The sequence below is a fragment of the Lissotriton vulgaris genome, chromosome 2_2 (assembly GCF_964263255.1).
Source record: "Lissotriton vulgaris chromosome 2_2, aLisVul1.2, whole genome shotgun sequence".
Classification (NCBI taxonomy): Eukaryota; Metazoa; Chordata; class Amphibia; order Caudata; family Salamandridae; genus Lissotriton; species Lissotriton vulgaris.
Genome location: NC_141688.1, coordinates 286,937,501 through 286,954,331, shown reverse-complemented (window position 1 = coordinate 286,954,331; position 16,831 = coordinate 286,937,501). Strand labels below are relative to the sequence as shown.

General features: G+C 46.6%; 1 protein-coding gene across 1 annotated transcript in view; it reads right to left on the bottom strand.

The window, feature by feature from the left end:
* EXT2 (exostosin glycosyltransferase 2) overlaps positions 1–11,703 on the bottom strand; it is a 106,014-nt gene extending 94,311 nt beyond the window's left edge. Inside the window, exon 1 of the mRNA XM_086959820.1 lies at positions 11,590–11,703. The gene's annotated coding sequence lies outside the window, so the exon portion shown is untranslated. The remainder of the gene's footprint in view (positions 1–11,589) is intronic.
* Between the last annotated feature and the right edge of the window lie 5,128 nt (positions 11,704–16,831).

Below are 16,831 nucleotides of genomic sequence, written 5' to 3'. Positions count from 1 at the left end.
ATACACACACGCTCACACACAGGTGCCAAGCCCCCCAAGCCCCACTTACCGCCTCAGCCGCCTCTCCTGACTTCTGCTGCCATCCACTTTGTGAGAGTGGGCGCGGGCTTCTCCAAAAGACGGAAGTCCCGCCCCACGACTGCCGTGAGCGTGCACATCCCGAGACCGGAAGTTCGGGAGAGTGCACGCTCACGGCTTGTTTCTCTTCCTGTCTAGGGGGATCTTCCTCCCGTCCGTACCATTAAGAAGGGTTAATTATTGTACCGTAAAAGTAGACACGCATTCAAAAAATGAATCATTGCCACCAATGACTTGCAATATATTTAGCTATTTGGCGCTATTAAATACAGTGCCTACATAGCAAAAGCAGTACCGAGTGAGTCTTTACGTGTACTGCATGGCCCGTTTCCCCCTCGGAAGCCTGCACAATGGTACAGGCCAAGGCGCGCGCTGGCTCTGGCGGTTCGGTGGCTCCAGGGGGCGGGGTGCTCCAGTCTGTGGCGCGGAAAGAACACGCTTGGCCTGGCTGTTTGGGTACTGGAAGTAGCATCTTCTAATGCAGGGGTAGGGGGACGGAACTGCGGGCCGAGGCCATGGAGGAGCTGAAGGTCCCCGAGGACATGTTTAAGGATGTCAAGTTCTACCCGGTTGGAGATCTGGATCCTCAGGTACTGGAGACGGAAGGTCTGGGAAGAAGTAGGACCCAGGCTCCGAAAGGGAAGGAGCGGTATCTGGCCAGTGCTTTCTGATCTGGGTCTTGGATGGCAAGAAAGGACGCACCCGGGCATTGCAAGGCCGTCCTGCTTTTAAATTATTAACACAAGAGGCCCATGTTTTGAGCTGCAAACTTGTCCACCGGTTGTTGACCCGAGGCCGTGCTACGCTTCTCCCAGATTGTAAACTGCAGAGTTTAATTTCCGATGTATGGCCCTCCAGGGCGCAGCCTATCACTATAGTGAGATTGCAGGGTGCTGTGCGAGAACTGTTCTCGGAGCTACAGGTGGGAGACTTTGGGAATCGACTGGGCCAAGAAGGCTAGGATAGTCCTGACTGCAGCCAGGATGCTTCTTGTTGCGTCGCTTTCACTCCACATGTCTCCATATGCCTGCGCCTCACACTAACGTTGCAATAAACTTAATGTATAGTTCCCTGTCTTTGTGTAACACCCCATCTGAAGGCAGAATAACGTATATGCTTATTTGTAAGTCAGTCTCAAACGTCAAACAAATGTGTAAAGCCTTAGGGGAAATGGTATACCATGCAGGTACTAAAAGAGATCATTTTTGAACGTGGAGACAACATGTAGACATCTTTTGTATCATCAAGGAACTGTATGTAGTTTCCTACGTGGCGCTACGTTTACATCCGCAAGTGCATACCCTTGTCGAGGTCACACTTTGAGAGCTTGAAAACTAGCAGTTGGGAGTTCAGATGCATGTGCGTTTCTTGATTGGTGGGCAATGTCTGTACGTTACACTTGGAAGTGTTTTGTGTGCACACTTTTCCTCGTAAGATGTCTGAAAGGAATCTGTAAACATGCAAATGGTAATGGGGGAATGCTTGCAATAAGTCTAACCACTGACAATCTCTTGGGGGGGGGTGGGGGGGGGAGCGTTCCTACCCATCCATCGCTCTTTTGCTCACCATGCCATCTCACTTTGGACCCAGTCATATGTAAATCAATCTCGACTCTGTCGAAACAATCCATTCCGTAGCTGCCAGGTCTTAGTTATACAAATGAACTTAATTTAGGTCGTTTGTTTGTGCTGACTTTTACGTATATAAAACCATGATTTAAATGTAAAGTCCCCAAGTTTAAATACCGGCGTCCACATAGGCGTGCATTGCCTGCCTTTCCCATGAAAAGAAAGTAACTCCTGGGTGGCAACATTTCTCTGTTAATAGCAGCGGTTTGGAATGTCCAAGGGTTAGTGTCTTTTACAAATGAGTTCTTTGCATGCTGTTGCCCCAGAAAGCAACTGTGTGGCTCTATCGTTCTGCGTCTTTTTTTATTGATCCTGTTATTCCATTAGTGAGCTCAATCGTCATGTAAGCCCACTGAGGCTTTTTCGATTAGATGATCGTCAGACCCCAAAGTTAGCCTATGAGGGTGAGAGGGCACCCAATGTGCGCCACTCTCTTCGAGAATGGCTACTGATCTCTCTGCCGAGACTGACGGTGTTAGCAGAGAAATTAGAGAAGGGAGAGCCTACTATTTTCTCCTGAATAAAAGATCTGTTCAGTCTCGCCTGACTGAAGCCCTTTACTATGTATGTAAACATCTGTGAGTTTCTGTTTGATAAAGTCAACATGCATGTCTGATTAGCGTGTGGTGAAATTCCTTTGACTGTGTGCTTTCAGAACGGTGGGTTACTTTGTTTAGGGCTGTATACAACACAACAAAATACTGTAGTACATCAGGTTTTTAAAGGCCTAGTCAGCTGGTTATGTACTAAATCTATTTAGAAAACCATCGCCCTCATCTCTGTTGCATTCTTCATCATGGGGTTCGCTCCTTTCCATAACAGGATGCTGTCATCCATGGTGGACTCTGTAAGAGATCTTAGGCGGTTAGCCTGATTTAGTAATACTCATTAGTTTGAGGTGGTGTCTCTGCTGAGTCCCATCCTTTGCGCGAAGGTAAGAACATTGCAGTTCATAAGCATTGGCATGATTTGTGGCTTGTTGTTAGTTACTGTGATACTTGAGACTTACACATTATAATGCAGCTAACATGAATTTAAGGACCATAGAGATCTGCCCAAACTATCAATTTCTAATACTGCTGCAGCTGTGTGCATTGAAAAGAATTGAAGGTTGCATATGGAAGAGATAGCTGCTTGGTAGCAGGAGGTTTGTGTTTTAAGCTTTTTTTGGTAAATTACTGACAATCGTTACAATATACTATCATTACAATAATCTATAAAAGGAAAGTTAAAAACCCACACAAATTGCTACAAATTATAAGGAAGTTAAAACATTAAACACAGTTATCCGAACTGGCAGTAAAGTGCAAGTGCATAAAGCTTAATGGGGAGTATTGTCAAGGTCTCTCTTGCTTGCTAGCCGGCTGGTTTCTTTTTGTCACTCAATTTTCTGTGACAGTGCAGCCCGGATTGATTCTTTAAATTTCCCTAGCCACGCAACCGTTTGAGCTGGTTTAGCAGAGAAACACAGGTCTGAGGCTTCTCTGCATCCTACGAGGCTGTGAGACCTGCAGATGGGAAGTACCAGTTGGTGTCGCTCGCTAGCTAACTTTGGACAGCAGATAGAGCCAGGATTCACGATGGTAACTACAAAGTCGACATGTGGCTGAATTGTCCTTCCGGGACCAGGTTTGATTAAAGTCCATGATGGGCAATGCAAGAAGTCTCATGCAAGTGATTTTTTTCTGGGCCGGGACTGTCAGTGCTTGCCCAAAGTAAGGCTGTGGTTTTCCCAACATGTAGGAAGTGTCCAGTGATGAGAGTTTGGGTTGATGGTGTAAGCTTTCCAGGTCTCTTTCATAGGATATTTTCTTGACCTGTGTGTTCACTGATCTTTTCCATACGGTTACTTGAATGTTTACGTTATGCAAGTTTTGAGTGCCTATTTCTAGCGATTTTATGGCTACTGCCAGCTAAACCTGCCATGGAGACCCTCCTTCTTCAAAGATTGTTTTAATTAGCGTTTTCTGAGAGGTTGCTGGAGCAGGCAGGGTGCTAATATAGTATTTTAAAATATCCCCAGAGCAGATAATGTCCGGACGGGTGAGTCCCAGCTCCAACCTTACTCTTGCTTTCCTGGCCTGTCGTGGAAGTTCTAGGACCTTCTTATAGGCAGAAATTTGGTGGTTTATGAGGAACTTAGTGAAGGCTAGGTGGCGAGTTAAGAGAGTGAACTAGTTTTGCTTTTAAGACTTTCAAGATGGGTTCAGCAGTCGGACTGTGTAGTTGTCGATTGAGATTTCTCAAACTGTGTATTATGCCGGCCCTCTTGCTTCTTAGATGTTTCAGATGGGCTGTGGCTTTGGCCCCTTCTGATAACTTGAGACCCAGATAGTTATAACTTCTGCATGTTCTGATTTGCAGGTCACCTGGGTGCCATTGTGCTGTCTTCTTTCGGTGGTACTTCCTAAAGATAATTATCCTGGTCTTCTCTTGGTTCACCAAGAGATTGTTTTTTTGGTTAAACCTATTCAGAGCTTCTAAGGCTTTGTGTAGGCCTGTACTAGTGTGATCCATTAGGACTATGTCATCAGCGTATTGGAGAATTTGGAGATGCACATTCCCCAACCTTGGTGTTAGTAGATTTGCCCTCTCCAGGGCTATTCCCAGGTCTGCTGTATAGAGATTAAAAAGTAGAAGGGAAAGAACGCATCCTTGTTTGAGGCCGTTATTGGTTGGAACCTTGGTTGTTGCAGTCGATTGGCTGGTTTTGATAGGAACCTGGGTCCCCTCATGAAGGGCAATTAATGCCTTTTAACAGCTTTTGAGGAACACCCCAGGAATCCAGTTTTTCCCACGGTCAACTCGGTCGAAAGCTGCACTGTAATCAACGAAGCACCAAAACAGAGGTCGTTGTGATGGTTGGGTCGCACGGAGTGACAGGTGTCCCAGTGCTAAGATGTTCTCTATGGTAGAGCTTTGGGGCCTGAAACCAGATTGAAAGAACGGAAGGATGTTATGATCTTTTGCCCAGGTTTCTAGTTCTTTCAACAGAATTCTGGCATGGGCTTTTGCTTCTATGTCTAATAGAGCGACGAGCCGATAGTTTTCAGGTTTCGTGCAGTCCACGTTTTAGGTCGCGTTGGTGTAGCAATGCGAAGCATTGCGTCCAGCGAAGCATCTATTGTCATCCACTTGCTGGGAATCTGAGACAGGGGGTGTGCATGTGCAAGCCCTCGGCGATATCACCTCGTGGGCGCGAGTACGCCCAGCCCGGCGCCATGCACATCTCCTATCCCACATTCTCAGCAAGTGAATAACACATACACACACACACAGCCACTCATGCATGCACACACACACACTCACGCATGCACACACACACACACTCACGCATGCACACACACACTCACCATGCACACACACTCACGCATACACACACTCACGCATGCACACACACACACTCACGCATGCACACACACACACTCACGCATGCACACACACACACTCACGCCTGCGCGCGCACACACTCACGCCTGCACACACACTCACGCCTGCACACACACTCACGCCTGCACACACACTCACGCCTGCACACACACTCACGCCTGCACACACACACTCACGCATGCACACACACACTCACGCATGCACACACACACGCTCCTCGCCGCTGCTGTTGGGGACAATCATTCATGGAGTGCCGGGTCCTTGGCTCCCGATGGATGGATGGGCGAGTCGGCGCGACGCGGCCAGGGACTCCAGAGCAGGGACAGGCTGACAACTTCCAGCCTGCTAACTTTCTGCTGCTCCGGTGGGACCTGCGGTGTGCTGTGGGAACGGCGGCTGCGGTGCACGGGCGGGGCAGGACGGCGGCTGCGCAGGATTCATAGCCCCTGCCCTTCGGCCGTTTCCGTGACTCCGCCCGGCTAGCGCGCCATTGGCTGAGCGCCCCTTAGCGCTGGCTCGTCCCCAGAGCTCTCAGTTGCTTCAGATTGGTGTTTTTTTCCAAGCAAGGGATAAGTGTTTGGACGCACAAAGGGTGTTGTCAGGTGAGTGTGAAGGGACAGACATATTGCCCAAGTAGCTCAGATGAAGATGTCGTTAATTGTAAGAGCACGAGGGCGGCACTTTGAAGTATCTGGTGCTGATGCTGTCCGTTCTGGAATGTTCACCCAGTCAAATGCGGCATTAGTATGTAAGGGAATATGCTCGCGCTTTCCCCGTGATGACTCTATTTGAAGTATGTTGCTCAATAGTGTGTGCTTTCTAAAGGCTGCAGAGTTGCTGGTGGTTCTTCAAGATGTGCACCGTCTCTGAAGAAATGCAATTTCACAGTCATTAAACATTTTAAAGTTCATCAGGGGCTAATTACAGCAGAACGCATGGCATTGGCGACTGGGCGTCCATGGTGGGTGAGACAGCCTATTGATCATCCAATTGATTTTTATGGTTTGGCACTGAGCCGCAATGTCGCCTACTGTTATGCGGTGGGCTCCGTTATTTTTCTGTCAGCGCGCTTCACTGATAGATTAGACAAAACCTACCTGCATGATAACACATTAAAAAGTAGCAGGTCCTGCTCTCTTTTCTGCTTTTAAAGCGCACCATTGCGAATCTTCCCACTGCGTCTGCCGCATTTTGAGCATTTCAAGGCGGTGCAATCGATTACAATAATGCCATTTTTTGGCACACATTTCCCTAAACTGCACTTCATAGATTGTCAACCTCAAGCAGAGGCCGGGGTAGCTTTTTATTAAAGCTGCTTCTGTTTAATTCAAGAGTAAGTGGTTTAATTCAAGAGTGAGTGCTTTTCTAGGGATGGGAAATTAAATTTGGAGATTTATGTAGCGCAGTTTATCACACATGAGGGTATCCAGGCACAGTTAATGCGCACAGTGAAATTAAGTGATCCCCAGCACCCGAGTCAGCTGCTTTGGCCGCTGCGCCACATCGTCTCCTGATAAGGAAACAAGAACCCTATCTTTCATGGAGGTGTTCCAACAGAGATTTTTCTACATGGTGTAAATTACAGTAACTTTTATTTAAGTATTAATTATTAAAAAAATTACAAGCCATTGTTATTTGTAATATCAATACATCTAAGTCTCATACATACAACACATATTGCATTACAAATGCTATAGGTGTCACATATGCAAAAGTTAAAACTATTGGCATTGTAAATGACAAAGCTAATAATTTCGCTATTTTCAAAACCAACACATAAATAAAGTGTCATTTACAATACCAATAGTCAAACTTTCCTAATGCGAGACCTATTGCATTGCAAATGCTTGTTAAGATTTGTTATTAAGTCTAGAGAGTCCATAAAATCAATAAAACAATCTAAGAGATTGTAACCCTTGTGCCGTCCTTGCCACCAAAACTGCATCGTCTGCATACAATAATGCAGGGATCATTTTTGAGCCAGCTCTTGGGATATTCTTACAAGATGAAGTTAAAGCATCTCTCAGGTTGTTAATATAGAGCGTAAACAACAGGGGGGCAGGAATACACCCCTGTCGCACCCCTCACTTAACTGGCCATGCTTCTGTTAGGCTACCATTCTCATTATAACGGACCGCTGGCGAGGTATTTTCATGGATAGCTGCCAGGAAGGATATCAGAGCAGGTTCCAGTCCGATACTTTGAAGGGAGGCCCAAAGCTTTTGCCTGTTTACAAGGTCGAAAGCAGTGGACAAGTCCATAAAAGCTAAATGGATGTCCCCCTGCTTAGCGACTGTGTACTTCCCTATGACAAGTTGTAAATTTAGACCTTGGCCCGTCGTGCCCTTTCCCTGTCTGAACCCATACTGTAATTCCGAGACAATGCAGTTCTTATCCAGCCAATCTGTAAGGCGGGCTAGGACAGCTTTCCCCATAATCTTGGCTGCAGAGTCCAGAAGCGAAATTGGCCTATAACAGGCCGGGTCCTCTCTTGAGCCCTTTTTAAATATTGGGATTATGACTGCTTTAGCCCAAGGCATTGGAAAACCAACTTTGGTCGCAGCATTAAAAACAGGAGTTAAAATCCTCGCCCATACAGTGGGGTCTGCCCTATAAAGATCAGCCGGCACCCCATCTGGGCCTGTTGCTTTCCCCTTTGATGTAGACACAATCGCCTCAATAACTTCCTCCTCAGGGAATATAATTTTTGGGGCATGAATGATTTCCCCATGAGGAGTAAGCAGCGACTGGCTAACATCAGTATATAGACCACTAAAGTGTTCCACCCACCTTTCTGGAGGGATAAGACAGTCTTTGACAGTGTTAGCCGTCTCATCAAATAATGGACTGTTAATCACTTTCCAGAATTGGGTACTACTTGTCAGGACACTCGCTTGGCTGAGTTCATGCCAAGCCATCTCTTTTAACTGGTTCTTCCTTGTTTTAGTTGCGTTTTATAGTCCCTTCTGGCCACTGCAATCATATTAATGTCCCTTACGGGCTCTTTCAACACCCCCAGGAGTGCAGTATGTCTAGTAATACAAGCTTGGTCAAACCAGTTTTTATGTTTCTTTGGCATTGGTTTACCACGAGAAGTCAAGTTGGCCGCTACCTGTTTTGTTATATGGTCAAAGGCACCTAGAATTACTGTTGGCTCAGAATCCGCATTTAAACATAAACTCAAATCCTCAGATTGACTACTGTATAAATTATCAAGGAAATCGACTGGGGAAATTACCTCCCATCTTATCCTACGACCCTGGTCTTTGGCAGCTATGTTAGAATTAGAAATAAGTGCCAAAGGTTTCACGTTTACAAGGGCCAGAATTTTAATATCCATGATAAGGGGATTATGATCACTCAGACCGCTCGGTGTAACGCAAAATGAGACGATTAAGTCAGTCAAAGGGCATGAAACTAATCAATAATGCTGCAGTGACCTTGCCCTGTGTAGGTTGGGACCGGGCACAAAAATTCTAATTGTGTTGGGCAAAACAAATAGTGGGAAGATAAAAGTATCTACAGGTACGCCTCATTCTTCATGTGTTCAAAATGGGTTACCCCCTGTGGGCCGTACTCATCTTCAATACCTTACATGCAGTTCAAGTGACAAACATGAATATTAAAATCGCCAAGAATTAAAAGATGGTACGGCGTGTCATCATTGGCATCATAATTATCCAAAAAGATGGACAATGCTCTTAAATTCTCCAAATCGTCTATTCTTGTAAAGGAATTGTAAAAATGTACCACCAACATGGCTGGAAGATTGTCACCTACGAGTTTAACAGCTAAAATGTTTGGGGAGCTTGTCACTATCAACTCAGGCCTATACGATAGTTTAAGGCTAAACAATAACAAAAGACCCCCCTAGATCTCCCCATTACAGATGGTTCAGCATTTTTTCTAAATGAACAATACCCGTCCAAATAGTAGGAATCATTTGCGTCCCAGGTTTCCTGCAGAGCAATAGTGTGATGCGTTGACTGAAAAGCCTCCCAGTTTGTGTCCCCTCTTTTCGACCGTAACCCGGCAATATTCCATGAAAGAATCTTTACTTTGTTCTCGGATACAGTCTGCCCCGTTTGTTTTACTTCCTAGTCAACTGTGTTCATGGGATTTGGCAACACAATCTGGTGTGTGACCACTACTTCGAGGTCAGGCATTGAGATTGGGGATTCCCTTTCCGTCAATGTCCCAATTATTGGTTGCTTCACAATAGGTGCATCCATGGCTTGCAGTCAACCTTGATCGTCTAAATTGGACAAGGCCTCAAATCTATTTAAAACCGCAATAAGTGGAGTAAACTCTCCTTGTGACCCCACAAAGGGCCTATAAAAATAGCCCAGTGGGAGAGCCACAATAGAAGTGGCGGTTGAAAGGTGATCTTGTGCTTCAAGGATTGTTTGTGCAACTACGGGTCTTCTAAAGTTAACAATAACACAATCCCCCCTACCTTTTTTTGTGATTTACCAAGCAATGCCACTCTACGCACCATCAAAATGTTGTTTGCTAAAAAAGGCCTAAAGCCTTCTGGTCAACCAGTCCACAGTTTTATTTTTTAGATGAGACCAGGATTTAGTTTGATCTGATCTCAGTGGAGGGACACCAGCCAGGACTACAACAAGAAGGCCCACGGCTGGTGGTAAATCGATAATGTCTTGGGCTGGTTTCATCAAAGTGTTATTAGTTAATCTGTTCTGGCCACTATCTTGACCAGCTATGGGGGCGTTCAAAGACCCAGACGGGTCGTTTAGGCTTTGCGGGTGTGGGACACCTACAGAGTGTGGGAAAATTCGCTGGACTGACCCCTGCTGAATATTACCAGATGACCGTATCTGCCCACCTGAGTACAAACTCCCACCCACCGTTGATAGATTTGGGATAGATTTTCTGCCGTTCGGATTGTCGGCAGCCATGAGGGTCATTTGCTTTCCCAGGATCCCCCCTGGTCCTATGCTCCCCAAATGAGTAATAGGTTTGCTGCTATGTGGATTGGGAAAAGCTCTGTAAACTCCCCAAGCAGAGCGGAATTCCAAGCCAGACCGAATCATTTGCCCTATCATGCCCTATCATTCTACACAATTCCAACAGTTACATCAACCTACGTTTTTATAACATACTTCTACTGCTCTTGGTAATTAACTAATTTAGTTGCCCTCAATGTATCAACTTCAGAAAGCTAACAGCCTGAGTTGGCTCTGGTGGAATGCAAACATCTTCAGATTTATAAAGGATTTCAGACATGCATTTCTTGCCTTTAATATGTGCCCTCAGATCAACAAAGAGTTTTGTAGAGTCCAGGAAGGTCAATTTACTATTCTAACCAGTCCCAGAATATCAGGAAACAGCGCAGCTTTCCCAGAATATGGCCCAGAAGCCCCATTTACTATTGTAATCTGGGCCTGGAATATAAGGAAGAAAGTTAAAAATATCCAAAATATTTTGTGAGTTGAAATATTACTCACTGCCAGTAAAAGTTGTCTTATAGCACCTTTGCAGCAAAAAACTAAACAACAATTCTACTGGCAAGAGTTGTACTCACTGGTCTATATTACCAGCGTACTATGTCGTCTTTCTTTAGGTGATCATCCGATATGAGGCCTGCCTACACCCCCATCATGTCTTGTAAGATGCACAGTCACACACGATTTCTTGTATGGCCTTCCAACTTACTCAGCCCCTTAGCAAATCCTTGCACGTTTTCTGTGCTCACACTTCCCCATACAATAGCACACAAATTCAAGGTAGGAGAGTTTCCCAACTTTTTCCCTACAGTAGAGCCCTTTCTGCTTCGCTACAGCAGAGCACTGCTACTTTGCACATAAAGATATTTTCTTCCACGCCGTTTCTCTCTCACCACTGTAGGACTGGACATCAAACTCAGTCCTGACAAAACTTTTCAAACAGTCCTACACCGCAGAAGGCTGCAACTAGAATGTTGTTATTGGGGAATGTTTGGGTCATGACAGCCCACCATGCTCACAAAGCATACTTGTCAAATCACCTGCATTTGGTGGCTGTCACTGACTATTTACTTCTGGCAAAACGCCTACAATAGGAATAAAAAGTCACCCATTTTTTAAACCTACAAAAGGCTCCAAAAAGAGTTCAGTCCCCATTGACCTTAGTGAGATCACGCGCTTAAAACATCTGACCACCGTATTTTTTAGGCAAGAGATTGACAGTATGTGAAAGAAGTCCCCTAACTTGCATCCTATGGGGAAATGACAGAGTGGAAGAATGACAATACAGTCCTGTCTCTCACCTGCATTAACACAGTGAAGCACCCTCCCCACATTCTTTCATCTATGATTTCCCTCTTAATACCCTCTCTTCCCACGCCCTTCCCCTAGGGATAGCTAAACCTTCTTCCTTTACCCTGCTCATGTCCTGTCTGTGCCAGCCTCTCCTTTAAATGCCCACACTAGCACTCTGCGACCTTTCTTATTGCATGCCCTCTCCGGCTCTATCTGCCCTCCCTCCTCCTCACCTGCAGTCGCTGCTCCCTGCACACTGCGTTCACGCATTCATGCCTGTCCAGGTCCTGCCTCGGTACCAGGCGTCAGCTCCGGCTGCCAAAACAGCAGGAGTACACACCGGAAACAGCCATAGGAGGAAGCCCTAACAGAGGGGAACCCTGGCAGACCACTTCCGGCTAATACGGCGGCCATCTTGGAATGTCAGGGACCACCGGCAGTCTTAGACCTTAGTTATACGCGGCGGACATCTTGCAGTGTCAAGGCTCTCCGGCAGTCTTCAGACCTCAGTCATGTACGACGCCCAGCGTGGAGTGTTTGTGCCCACCGGCAATGTTAGATTTCGGCTGCCAGAAGGTGCTGCTCTGAGGGCTTATTTCAGGACTAAAACATAGGACTGGCGCAGTTCTAAGACTTCACTCATTCGGCGGCCACCTCTCAGAGACACATTCCACCGGCAGTGTTTAGACCTCAATCGGCTCCCTGGGTAGTCCATGAACTCCATCATGGTACTGCAGGCCGAGGAATGACGTCACTATACGTCGTTCGTAGTTCCGCACGCGGTGACGCGGCCTTGAGAGAAGTGGCAGCGTGCGGTTCAAAGGCAGCTTTGTGTCGTCCCAGTTACAAATGTTTGCTGTTAATTAAAGGCTTGTGGGAATCGAGAACGATTAGTGAGGCCTCCAGCTAAACGATAAGTTATGATCTTCATAGCTGAAGTGGCACTGTGAATATATTTGACAGTTTTACCATTCTTGCTAAAGAAATCAGAGATTTTGGCCTATCTATATTATTAAAGTAAAGGGGAAAGCTCCGAACTCGGTAGGGAGGTTCATTTGATTTGGAGTGTAAACGTCCTGGGGGCATATGTATCAAATACAATTTTTGTCATTCTAAGATAGCGATTTTTGGAGAATCGCAAAACGGGATGCATAAACAGTTCGTAAATATTTAGCGATTCCTTGGAATCCCTTAATTGCGATTCTCAAATTGTGAATCGCAATTAAGGAATAGCTTCCCATTCATTCCTATGAGCCTAGAGGCCCATAGGAATGAATGGGAAGACAATCGGAATTTGCGAGTACCCATGAGGTACTCGCAAATTGCGAATATAATTTCAAGGGTGCAAGGATGTCATAAGGACACGCTGTTGCACCCCTGAAATGAGCATGTGTGCACATGTGGCGCAGCCGCACTTTGAAAAATGACAAAAAGTGAATTTTTCAAAGAAATCGCAGATTACCACCAGCTTGAAGTTGGTAATTTGCGATTTCTTAAGGAGAAATCGCACAACTTGGGTGCTTTCTACATCGCATTTAAGGAATCATAATTTGTGATTCCTAAAATGCATTAGCAAAATAGGAAATCACAAATTTTGCGATTCCATATTTTGCAAGGACCTTTTGGGATGATATGTCCCAAAATGGTCTTAAATACATATGCCCCCTGGCCATGAGCAGCACCCAAGTTATGTTTTCTACAGGGATCAGGGTCCTCGCAGTAACAATATATGCATGTCAACAGACTCGATTCTGACGGGAGACTTCCAGTTTTTTACGGCAATAATGGCTTTATTCTAGCTGTCTCACGATTAAAATTTCCTGTGCTTTAGTAGAAATCAGTGGGGAAAATACATTCCCCGATTTTTAGGTCGAGCCTATGCCGTCCCGTAGGGATGGTGGGCGAGATTTACAGTAAGGCTTCCGAAAAGTCTTCCCAAACTGCGGATTAGGTACAGTTCATGTGAGGCAGGCGCGTGCACATTGCCAGCCACAACCCACACCAGGCCTCGGCATCAGACTACAAAGAAAGCCGCTCCCCCGCCCTGCCCCACCAATCAGACTTCAAAGGAAGCCGCTCCCCCGCCCCCCTCCGCGCAATGCCAGAGCTTGTTTTTCGCTCTCCTTACCATACACCCACATTGACCGGCGTCTGTGCTCAGCTATGCCACAATTCACCCTATATCCTAGCTGCCCAATAAGTATTCTCCACTCGTACTTAGAATAACACCAATGAAAATGACCTTGCTACCTCCATCCCGAAGATTGACGATTTTTCAAGCCAAAACCGCTTTATTTCATCTGTCCCCCGTCCAAAATTGCCTCCGCTTTAAAATAAATCAATGGAGAAAATACATTTCCTGATTTTTTTAATCCCATTTTCATGTTCTAAAACATTGCATGTGTGAAACCCATGAAGTCACTGTTTTGTGTCCACGCTCAATTACTCGCTCACTAATAATTGTACCCTTGGGCGCTCGCTGCATATATCCCATACCGGCACCACCTGATAGCATCCCGGGGCGATATCTGGTTCTCTCAATAAGCCGTTGCTGCTGCTCTTTTCACTTTTCTAGCAAAATTCATCCGGCGCCACGCACGTCACTGCTGGCAACGTGATAAACTCGAAGAAACGTCGTTGCTAAGAAAACCCTTGCTCTTCTGCTCACATTGACCTGCTTGTCATCCATTTGCTGTGTCTGCTCTTATCTGTCTACACTAGGTTAACCTCCTTCTGGTTCTGTAAGTGTAGAAAGTTCCCCGGGATGAGTATGCCAAGTGATACACTCAACCGGAGGTGGCAGCGGTAACATCCTAAACTGGCAAGCTGTCTAAAGCTAGGCGATCACTTACGGAGTGGCCTCTTCCGGTGCTGCAAGACAGAGGCGGAATCTTCCGGTGTGAGTGGGCCATCTTTTCTGAGGTCGTGTCGCTTTCCTAACCAATCACAGGATTCCTTGGACAATATGGCTACGCAGACCCTCGTACTTGAGTTCTTCGTTTTACCAGACAGGCTACGCTACTTTATTTGTCACCTATAATTGCATTATATTTCTTAAAAAGGACTTGGGCCTGTTGTTTGTTGAAGTCCAGTAATGTGGAAAGTGAAGCAGAGACCGTCTGATTTTATTTTGTAGCACTGCTTATTGGGATTAGGCACATGCGCTTAATGAGTAGGGCATCAAAGCGCTTTCTTCTGTTTGGCACCCTTTTGCCACGTTGCCCTTTTCTTCTGATTCAGCATTTCCGTTCAACCACACACACAACCACACACAACACCACACACACAACACCACACACACAACTACACACACACACAAAACCACACACACAACCACACACACAACCACAACCACACACACAACCACACACACAACCAAACCGTCAGTGCACACTTTCACCAGGCACAGACCCCATCAGTTGTCAGTGCACACTTTTACCGGGCACAAACACCACCAGCCATCAGTGCACGTTTTCACCGGGTACAAACAACACCAGCCGTCAGTGCACGCTTCCACCAGACACACACCACTAGACGTCAGTGCACGCTTTTGCCAGGCACACACACACACCACCAGCCGTCAGTGCACGCTTTCACCAGACACACACACCACCAGCCGTCAGTGAACACTTTCACCAAGCACACACCACCAGCCGCCAGTGCACGCTTTCCCCAGGCACACAACACCAGCCGTCAGTGCAAGCTTTCACCAGGCAACACACCACCAGCTGTCAGTGCACGCTTCCACCAGGCACACACACCACCAGCCGGCAGTGCACACTTGCACCAGGCACACACACCACTAGCCATCAGTGCACAATTTCTACAGGCACACACACCACCAGCCATCAGTGCACACATCAATTGTTAACGCATCCACAATGAACTATTGTAGCAATCGCAGTATGGCGCACTTTACTTTTAACCCCTTTACTGCAGCGGCTATTCCGCCGCAGTGCTAAGGGGGCGGGGCGGCCGTGCGGCGGGCGCATGCTGGTGACGGAACCGCTCCGTCACCAGCCGCGGTTGCGCTGTGCTCATGACGGAGCGGTTCCGCCACGGCCCCGCCCGCTCAATGGAACGCTCAGCGCAGGCGCGGAATCCGTGACGGAACCGCTCTGTCATCAGCATAGCGCGACCGCGGCTGATGACGGAGTGGTTCCGTCACCAGCAGGGGAGGGGTTAAACATATTCATCTAAAGCGCAGCATGACACCATTGCTTCAAAAATAAATACATATTTTTTGGGCCTACAATTTATAGACTTTTGTTGCAATTGGTGTTGCAATATTTAGCAATGCCAATAGCACAAACTCTCCATAATCCTTTTTGGTCCAGGTCTCATGAACTCTCCTCTCATATGTCTCCTCTGATATCATTCTCTCCCTATGTTCCCCTCTTCGCCTCCCCTTTCACAGGCTCGCAGTCGAGAATCAAAATTATGTATAGGGATGGCTTCACTGCTCAGCAATGAGCTTTAATTTAACACACTGAGCCATCCTGCTAGCAGAATTGTTTTGGAAGGCACAATATGGTTAGATGTAAAAGAACAGAACACAACTTAGGTTTTTGTTTTATGGTTGAACTTTTGTGCTCGAAGAAATATGTTGAAAAAAAACTCGTTTTTTTAAGATGTGGAAATTGGGTTTTTATGCGCTCTAGTAATTTATGAGAATATTGTTGCAAAAAGTTGAAAAAAGTACATTGTAAAACTCAAATCCAGGCACTTAAAAAAAATGTACAGGAATTCAGTTTGCAACATTCTTTGTGTATATCTCCTATTCATTTAATTATTTACCACCACCACATCCACCACCAGTACGTCCACCAACACCACCACCACGTCCACCACCACCATGTCCACCACCACCACGTCCATAACGTCCACCACCACCATGTTCACCTTCACGTCCACCACCACCACCTCCACCACAACGTCCATCACCACCACCACGTCCATCACCAAGACCACGTCCACCTTTACCAAGTCCACCACTACCATGTCCACCATTTCCACCACTACCACGTCCATCACCACCACGTTCACCACCATGTCCACCACCACCACGCCCACCACCACCACGTCCACCACATCCACCACCAACACCACCATGTCCACCACCACGTCCACCATCACCACATCCACCACCACCACATCCACCACCACCCCAACCATGTCCACCACCAACACCACCACATCTACCACCACACCCACCACCACCTCCACCACCACGTCCACAGCCACCATTTCCACCATCTTGTCCACCACCACGTCCACCACCACCATGTCCATGTTAGGGAATCAGGTCTAGTCCGCTTTCCATGGCCATGTTTCACCATCACATGATCAGCCCTGCCGTGTTTAAAGACCAGCCCCACCCTTGACTCATTGCTTGGTATCTTTTTTTGCATTGGGTTCCAGGTTTGGGGTTGTTGTTGCTGAGCTCCCCTCCGTAATAGGTTCACGGGCTCGTGT